The sequence below is a fragment of the Pyxicephalus adspersus genome, chromosome 10, assembly GCF_032062135.1.
Source record: "Pyxicephalus adspersus chromosome 10, UCB_Pads_2.0, whole genome shotgun sequence".
Classification (NCBI taxonomy): domain Eukaryota; kingdom Metazoa; phylum Chordata; class Amphibia; order Anura; family Pyxicephalidae; genus Pyxicephalus; species Pyxicephalus adspersus.
In genome coordinates this window covers 18,597,708-18,606,924 of record NC_092867.1, presented here as the reverse complement: position 1 = coordinate 18,606,924, position 9,217 = coordinate 18,597,708, and the positions used below count along the sequence as shown (strand labels likewise).

The following is a 9,217-nucleotide window of genomic DNA, read 5'->3' as shown; positions in this document are numbered from 1 at the left end:
TCGTTCAAACGATCGTATCTAGTGTGTGTACTTTATTGGTGGATTATATTTGAAAGATCGTATCGGTACCGCATGTACAGGATCGTGCACTATTCGATCGATCAAAATAATCATGCATCATCGTTGATTGGTTGTCAGTCATTCCTTTTGCAACAACAATTATTGCATGTATGTACGTAGCCTAACAGAAGATAGACTATTATAGGGGAAGCTTGGGTGATCCAACCAAACCTAAAATAAGTTTGGTCAAGTATTGAGAACATTTGCAAAATAATAGGAAATTATAAAATGAAATCCATTACAGGTTTGCTGGATCACTCAGATTCCCTCATGATAGTCTATCTTCTCCAGTCTTGGAGCTCTTTAAAAAACATTAGGCCCATTGTATGTGTTTTAATTATGTAGGCACAGGAGTTTGGCTTTGAAAGTCAAGTACATTTTTGGTTCCCAATATAGTGAGCCTCCTCTTTTAGGGGTATAATAGTGTTAAAGTGTAAATTAGGAGCACTGTGGTCTGAAAAGGTCCTTACGTTAAGGTCAGAGGAAGATGTTGTTCACCCAATCTCTATTATAATGTGGACAGCAGGTGGCTTCATGTTGGGGGAGAAGTGTGGAGGCTAGTCAGTGTGGTGTGACCTTACTATCTATGTACTGAAACACAAATTGCACGATGCATCACAGCTTGGAAGATATAAGGCTATGTAGTAGTCACACCAGTCAATGTGCTCATTCTGTGTCCTGTCCACCATCAAACATGCCTACAATGGCCATGTGAGAGTAGAACTGGACCATGGAGCTATGGTCTGATGAATCATATTGTCATTCAGATGGGTGTGCATTGATTAATGAGGGGAAAATATGGCAGCGGGATGCACTATGGGAAAATGTGACTCGAAGAATCTCCTAGTAATGGGTTGTTGCCAGATACCACAGAACACCTTTAGCCCTTTTGTAGAATCTTTGTAGAATCCGTACCTTAATGGGTTAGAGCTCTTTTGGTGGCACAAAGAAATGGGTGTCCACACAATATGAGAAAGTTTTTGGGATTATTGAATATTTCATGGGGTTTATGTGTGAGCTTTGTGATTAAGGTCCTTGGTCTGCACACGGGATGTGACCATTAAAAGAACGTTTTACTCCTCTTGTTGAATTTATACTGATTTTATATTTTACAATGATGCTGGAACACACAAAATCTCTGGGTGGAAAAGAACAGAAAATGGAGGTCTATGAGTTTGAGTATTCAAGACCCAAAACAGGGGCTGTACAGGCTCTGCGTGTAGCAATATTGGCATAAAGTCTGAGTTGGGTGTGCCTCAAGTGTATCTCAAGTCAAAACTTTTTGTTTTATATTTTGGATAGAACATGGAAATGTTATAACCCATGCCATGGCATATTGCTGATTGTATTCCCATTTGGTAGATTTACCTTCTTTACCTCCTGCTGTTAATATGACAAAAAAAGAATTCTGAAATTCCAAAATTATACGGATATTAATAAAACAGAAGGAACCAATGTTCTAGTGATAACTGTCTTGGAGGGAATAGCCCCTTGTGTTGGAGTTATTTCCATTTACTCCATGTTGTGTGTTGTGGGACAAAAAATAAAGAGAATGTTTTACCTGTTTTGGCCCACAAAATTGGATTCCCCCTTTTTAAAAACTTGCATTCATTCCTAGAAGCAATATTCTGGATAACGGCTGAGCCTATCATACCTACACCTTCTCTTGATTTGCTCACAATCCCATTATAACAGTTTGGGGGGCATACAGGTTTATAATTAGTCTTAGGAAAACATGCACCAAAATCTTAACACACATGCACACATATTATATACCAGTCATTCTGAGCCATTAATTAAATGTGAATCATTTTTTTATTCAGAAAATATATTTAATTTGAACAGGACTCCAAAAAAACGTGAAGGAATTACACTTGCATTACAGTTATTATAGGAAATATAAATTTGGGATTTGTACAATGTGAAGTTTGTATAATTTCTCTTTTTCCTTTCGGTAATCACTGTCCGTTCCAGCATTCAGAGAGCATTTAATCTTAGTAATGTAATAGGAGATAATCCACCCTCCTGTATAGAGGCTGACTGCCTCTGGCCAGTTATGTAACACGGCGTCTGTAAGATGCTTTGGATGTTTATTCGGTGTCCTATTTATTATATTACTGCTGCTGCAGTCATTGCTCTGATGATCTATGATGCTTCTTTTAATACACATACTTTGTTTTATATGATGACCAAATCCATGTGTATTTATAGGCGAGTCTTTGATTTTGTCATAGTTTAGAATGTATCAGCTATTAAGTTTTTATTAGTTACTAGTAAAAAGAATTCTCTTTCAGTGAATGGAAATCTACATATGATTATGAAACGCCACCAGTTATTAGTGGCCCCTGTTAGGAGCCAGTGGGACTTTCTTTACTCTTTACCTAAGGTTGGATTTTGGACACTAGAGCCTGTGGAAAATCTGTGGTTACAACAATATCAAAGGACAAGTACATTATTTTTTACTAATGGTGGGAAAACAAATGGATGGCCAATAACTACACAAGGCCTCCGTCCAATGGTAAATTTAGCCTCGCCCTTTTAGTAAGCATGTAGCAGAATCAGCTCCACTTTTGGGCCATGTGCTCCTCCTTTATGCCCTATTCCGTATACAGCTATAGTACCTGGTACTTACCCTGGTTAATGTTCAGGGGACATCATTTAGGTGACACGCATAATGATAGGCTCAATAAAGTTCCAGGTTCAGCTACCAGGAGGTACACCATCTGCAACAAATATAATTTTTTTCCCTAAATAGACACAAATTGAAATATGACTAACCTGACCTTTAACTTTTGTGCCTTTATAATACAAAACAGGGGGCATATTTCCATAAGTACTTCTGTAGTAAGGACAAATGTTAATGGCTCTCTAGACAGTTATGTGTAATTTGATTTAAATACATAAATATAGGAAATAAAAATAATACCAGTAGCAACCAATAGGAACCCAATCGCACAATGCAAAGTAACTTCAACCAATGAGTTTTTGTAGGAGCGGAAAGATATCCCATTTGACCATTCATGTTTGGCTAGTGGACTGGAATCCCCACATAGAAATTGGAGTCCATAAATCTAACTGAAATGAACTCATTTTTGCATCCCTAGGTAGCTAAAGCCCATTTTAGATCATTCCTTGCCCCAGTGCCATTTTTAAGTTCCTATGATTTTTATTCAACAGCCTTTTTGCCAATTTAAGCTGTATTTATGGCTGCTATAGATAGAGGTTGGCCACATTCTAAGTCACTAGTAGCCAAATGCAGGAGAAATTGGACCAGCCATTAATTTTGTCAGTAAATTGCTATTTCTATACGTCCTGGATTTCAGGGATTTGTAATGAAATACGTTGGTAGGTGTGTGGTAACACCTATCCCATTATTTTGGGGGTTTTGCCATTGTTTGGACAGGAAAGATTCTCTGCACGCACCCTCAATCCCCATAAGAATGCATGGATCAGTTATCACTTTTGATCCAATAAAACTATTTGATCTAAAGTGTAGGGAAATCAGCAGCCAAACAATTGTTGTTTCCAGTTGGAGCAAACATATTGGTAAATGCCAATAAATAATACAAAAATTGGTGTTCAAAGGATTGATCAAATTCAGTTGAAATTCTAATCACTTGCCATCCAAGAAAAATATAAATAGCAGAATATCATACATGTGTTCGTTTTAGGACTTCCAAACAACTAATTGGATCAATCAGTCTTGTGCAAAACTGATAATGGATCGTCTTGAGCATAATAAGCCTTGACTTACATCTACCTAACCACCAGGGGGAGCTTTAGATAAAAAAGGCAAATATTATGCACAGCTTTTTATCTCCATTGCCATTCTGTCATTTGGGGCCCTTGGCCCATTCTCTGCAGATCTTCACTATGCAACCAACCAAAAGCCACCATTTCTAGCCAATACTATATCATTGGCACAATACCAATTACTTTGTTATTCCTTTAGAAGACCACATTCTGAAAATACTATCTGACTGTCTGAGCCTGGATTAGGGAAGCAAGAAAATTCAGAGCGGCCTACAAATTCCAAGTTGATAATTGTGGAGGGATTAGCATGACAGGTCACTTACATATCCAGATTTTAGGTGAAAACAAACAATTTTCAGGGCTACATTTTCTAATCCTAGCACTCATATGACAATTATAGATCCTAATATCAAATACAAAATGTCCCTACAAATGTATAATATACACACAGTGGATAAAAATGTACAATATCCCAAAAAAGTGTATAAGGATAACTGTCATCCCTGGGAATGCATTGCCATGGCAGTATATGTGTTTTTTTCTATGTTGGTATTTTGAGTATTTTTTGTTATTTAATACACGATTGCTTAGTTCATGGACTGATAGGCTGGAGTCGGCGGTCACTGAGACCCTGGTGGGGCCCCTCCGCTGGATGTCCGCCTCGCACTGCCATGAGCGAATGGCTCCCCGGGAGAGGGCGTGTCCTAAGGCTCAGCCAGTGGGGAGGAGGCAGGGGGTTGTGTGCAGTGCTTGTCCCTGCAGCAGCGCAGGCAGATCGCAGGGAAGTGTGAGCTCCTGGGGACACTGGATTTGTTTGGGGACACAGTGGATTATCAGAGCTCTACAGACTGGGGAAGTGACCTCCTGCTAGGTAAGTGTTTTATTTCTTGCTGCGTGCAGTGCAGGGAGCTCCAGACTTTCCTAGACTAGCCTGACTTTCTAATGAACTGCACATGAGAAGCAGCTGGGGGCAGTTAAAAAACATCTTGCAAGTGCAGAGGTCAGCATAATAAAGCCCCATCACACTCTGCTGCCTCTCTGCTCCTTCAAGAGGTTCTGCAGCAGCTTGGATCATACAGCCCCCCTTCTGATCTGTATGGCTGGGGCATTGCAATGGTCTGTGTCCCCCCTGATGCATATACTGCACTTCTTTCTTCAATTGGATACTTAGTTTTTGTAACATTTTCCAGCAATGTTGCATTTGTCCAACCATCCTGGACAATTTTCTAAGTGGTTGGAAATACCAATGCACTGTACATGTTCATAATATATTCCCTATTTAATGTACAGCGCTGCATTATATGATGGTGCTTTATAAATCCTGTTTATTATTAAAAATAATAATACTATAAATCTTTCCTTCTGATGGTATTAAATGTACAAGTTTGTACAAGTGACATAACTTCTAAACTTTTGATACCTAGAAACACGTCCGATCGGAAACCCAAAAATCTGACCCTTACGATTAGTCTTAATTTTACATCTGTTTGTTTAAATGGATCAGAAATCAAAATTGGCCAGTGTGTGCCAAGCCCTAAGAAATGTTAATGCATGTAAATGTATTTTGGTATAGTGAAGCCAGTTTTGTTTGTTTGCAAACTGCATGTTGATATTTTCAATATTATTAAACAAATGTTTAATTTCCCTGCAGAATACAAGAGTGTAGTCCACCAATCACACTTTAGTTTTCAGTTGCTAGTAAAAGTTTCAGGATAAAAGCTGAAGCCTGATTGGTTGTTTCTGGCAGGATCCCCTTCTTAAAGTCTACATTGAGTACAATATAACACTAAGCATGAGCTTGTTAGATAAAATATAATTATTTGTAATTGGGTTTTCCATAAGATCAGAGGCGACAAATTGAGGTCTTTAAATTTCCATGTTTTGTGTGGAGCAGCAGTATGTTTGAATGAAAGGCTTAGAGTTGTACTGTATTAAAGTTTTGCTGTAGTCGGGGTCACATCTGCCTTGTAGCAATGTTTCTCAGTATTGCTGAGTCTGCACAAATGAATGTAATTCATGGCTGACATGGTGCAGGGGGGATCATCGCCTAATTTACAGCTCTTCATTACTAGCAAAATATTCGTTTTGTGCTGAGATTGGAATTTTGGGTTGTTTGTGTCTATGTAACATTCTCCTTGTGTGGGGCCAAGGCCTTTCCCTCTACCGTGTATTCATATTTGTTTGTTGGTGATCTAGTTTCTTTACATTTCCATAAAGAAATGGTCAGTTGTCACCAATGGAAAACATTTTACACTATTCTCGTCTGGTTGAGAACTGGAAACTTCTATAATGCTGTGTCTGTGACAGCCGTATAATGATCCCTTCATGGCGTTATTAGGCAACTCCAGTAAAGCAAGAACTTCTGTCAACTTTTCAAGCCCAGTTCTAGATTAATGCATTATTACCATTAAATCTTAGTTTTTTTGCTGTAAAACTAACCTTCTCCTCGGTGCTGTCCCCTGCAGACTGTCATTGGTTTATGGTCTAGTGCCGATTTATGGTGTCATAGACTCAGCCCATATGTTTGGGGCAGGACTGGAGTTGGGCTTTAACTGTCTATGGCCCCTTAGATTTCTCTTCTTACTACTCTGACACCCATCACCAGGAACTAAAGAGAAATATTACCTATGGGGACACAAAGAGTAATAAAATCTTACGCTGCAGAAGATATGTTTTGTTGTTGTATGCTCTGTTTACGGAAAGTAAATGACACCTCAAAGTGTTGACATCTGGTGGGGGATTTTCCTTTACCTCCAGTGCTGCATGACTTCTATTAAATAAGTAGGGTGTTTTTTTATCACTTCCTGTTCTGATATGTATAAAATAGACAAGTAGGGTAACTTTCTATTATTTTATAATTTTTTGTGTGTAATACCTGAAAATGGACAATTAGTGGGGTAAATTTCTACCATTTCCTGTTTTGTCAAATAGGTTGGTGAGTTTCTTTAATTTCCTGTTCTAACTTAAAGAAAAAATGCTTCTAAGTGAGGGCAGCAATGAAAAGTTCTAAGCCATCTGCACTCCGTCTAATTAGTTCACCAATGAACATCTCCCATTGGACAAAATAGGTGATTCAGGGCTCTGCAGATCAATTTGTATCATTTATTAATAATGTTAAGATGATTATATTTTGTAAGCAAGTAAATAAATTGTGTCCCAAATGATGGTAGTCCAAGGATGTCATGTAATTGGCCTCTTAGCTCACCGGGCTTGTTGAGGGTATTTTGAAAACTTTTGCTTGATCACCAAACCTTCATGAAGAATGCTCAGTAGACATCTGTTCTTCAACCCGAAACACCATTTGGTTGTGCTTTTCATCTATTTGCCTTGACACTTTCACTGGTGGCCTACGTATTGATTGTTGTTATTCATTTTAAACTGCATTCAACATAATACATGTTCACTTCCCTTAGCAAGCCAAGTCCTCAAGCAGAAGGGTCCTTGCTGGCCAACCAACGTTCTACAAGTCATTGGTTAGAACACTTCCTGAAATACCATCGGAAATGTTCTCATGGCATAAGGTAAATGACATTGGTGGACAATTATACAGACATTTTCTACCCGAGACAGTTACATAGGATGCCTGGTGCAAAATTAAAAACAAACAGATGCAGAACATCTCTGCAAGATGAAGATTGAAGACATGCAGTTTTTATGAAGCATTGTCTATGAGATGAGTATGCATAGTGAACAAGATGCGTCATTTTGGGCAGAGCTCAATAAATCGGTGACAGTGATATGTTTAATGACAACCTAAACAAGGTGATTGAATCTGAAGTTTAACCCCAATAGTTGCTCCTGTCCAGGAGGACACCGGTGTGGGGCCAGCTAAGGCTCAATCAGAGCAGGCAGTCATGTAAATTATGGGCTGGGTACAGGTAGTCCTAGAACATGTAGTCACCTACTGATAAGTGCCCAATCTGGAAGTTCAAGTGCTGCAAAGAAAGGGCTGTACAAACTTTCACCGGGCAGATGTAAGTCTTGTTGGGTTAGATAGTCAGGCAATCACCATAAATGCACATGGTGCCCATTCACACAGGGCTCTGCAATTTTTTTTTATTTACCTCCATGCAACTTTTAGATGATTACTCTGGCAAGGAATTTCTGTCTGTTCCATCCCAGTGTCATCTTCCTTCCCGAATAACCTTTGGGTTTATTACTCCTCCTTATTGTGCCACTGCCCTAATGTGGCTGGAGCTGCAAAACCAGAACTGATGACTAATGAGTATGTTATCTTTCATTCTTTGTTTACTAACAATAAGCTGTCTCTGACAGTTGGTTAACTTGCAGAGCCCAAGGAGGATGTCTGTGTTATCTTCTACTGGATTTTGTCTTTGTTATTCACATTGTCTTTGTTGATTCTTTAAAAAGAGCTTTAATGCTGCATTTTCATGCATTTTCCTAGTTTGCCTGTAATTGCTGGACTGTTGCATTCTTTCCAACCTTCTGTATACATTTAGACCGGCCTATATAATCTAGAGAAAGTTGTCACAACAGAAATGCGGCCTGAAGCGTCTGTACCTATTGTATGATCTATAGACTATTCAACAGACAAGATAGGTATGCAAGACCGCACATGCTAATATTTGCCTTTCTGATCTTGTAGGTTATTGGTGAAAAGATAAGGTGACTCTGCTTCCAGACCATAAATTTCAACAAGAATATCCCAATAGCATTATGTGGTATATATTTACCATATGTTAAGCATGTTATTGACCTTTAAAAATCTCTCTTGTGTAGATATCCAAAATCCTTGAGCAGCCCCAGTAGACTTTTACTGTCACTCCAGATCAGTGTTTCCCAACCGGAGTTCCCCCAGAAGTTGCTAGGGGTTCTTTGAGCAATGAAGAATTTGTGACTTTCCGGTGGATTTAAGTAACACCAATGGCTATTTGTAAGGGTGACATTTTTCACATTGGCCAGCAATGTAAGAGGTGTTCTAACCATTGTGCTAATATACTAATGATCTGGGGATGAAGTGATTATAGCAAGGGGTTCCCCCGAAAAAGTTTTTCAAAGGGTTCACTATGTTAAAAAGGATAAGAAAGTGCTAGAGACACTCCATAGTAGTGGTCACTAACTTTTTTGGACTTACGGACCACTAAACTTACAGACTCTGCACCGCGCATGCGCAGGGAGTTTTGTCACTCAAAGGGGAGGAAACTTCACCCATAGTGACGTCATGATGCCAGAACTCGCCCACTCTCCCATCGCAGGTCTGAGCCAGAAACGCAACCCACCCACTGCCCTGAGCCTGCGTTCCTTGGGGGTCATGGTCAGCAAGCGGGGTCTGCGGACCACAGGTTGGGGACGGCTGGTCTCTATGCTCTGGCGGCCCATCTGTCAGACGGCCGCGGCCCACTAATGTTCCATAGTGCTCTATAGTGTTCCCATTTGCTTATTC

The 9,217-nt window shown here is 39.4% G+C and overlaps 1 protein-coding gene across 1 annotated transcript in view; it reads left to right on the top strand.

Moving 5' to 3' along the window:
* Window positions 1-4,559: 4,559 nt before the first annotated feature.
* The window catches only part of LZTS2 (leucine zipper tumor suppressor 2), a 97,251-nt gene continuing 92,593 nt past the window's right edge, over window positions 4,560-9,217 (top strand). The window contains exon 1 of the mRNA XM_072423820.1: window positions 4,560-4,684. The gene's annotated coding sequence lies outside the window, so the exon portion shown is untranslated. The remainder of the gene's footprint in view (window positions 4,685-9,217) is intronic.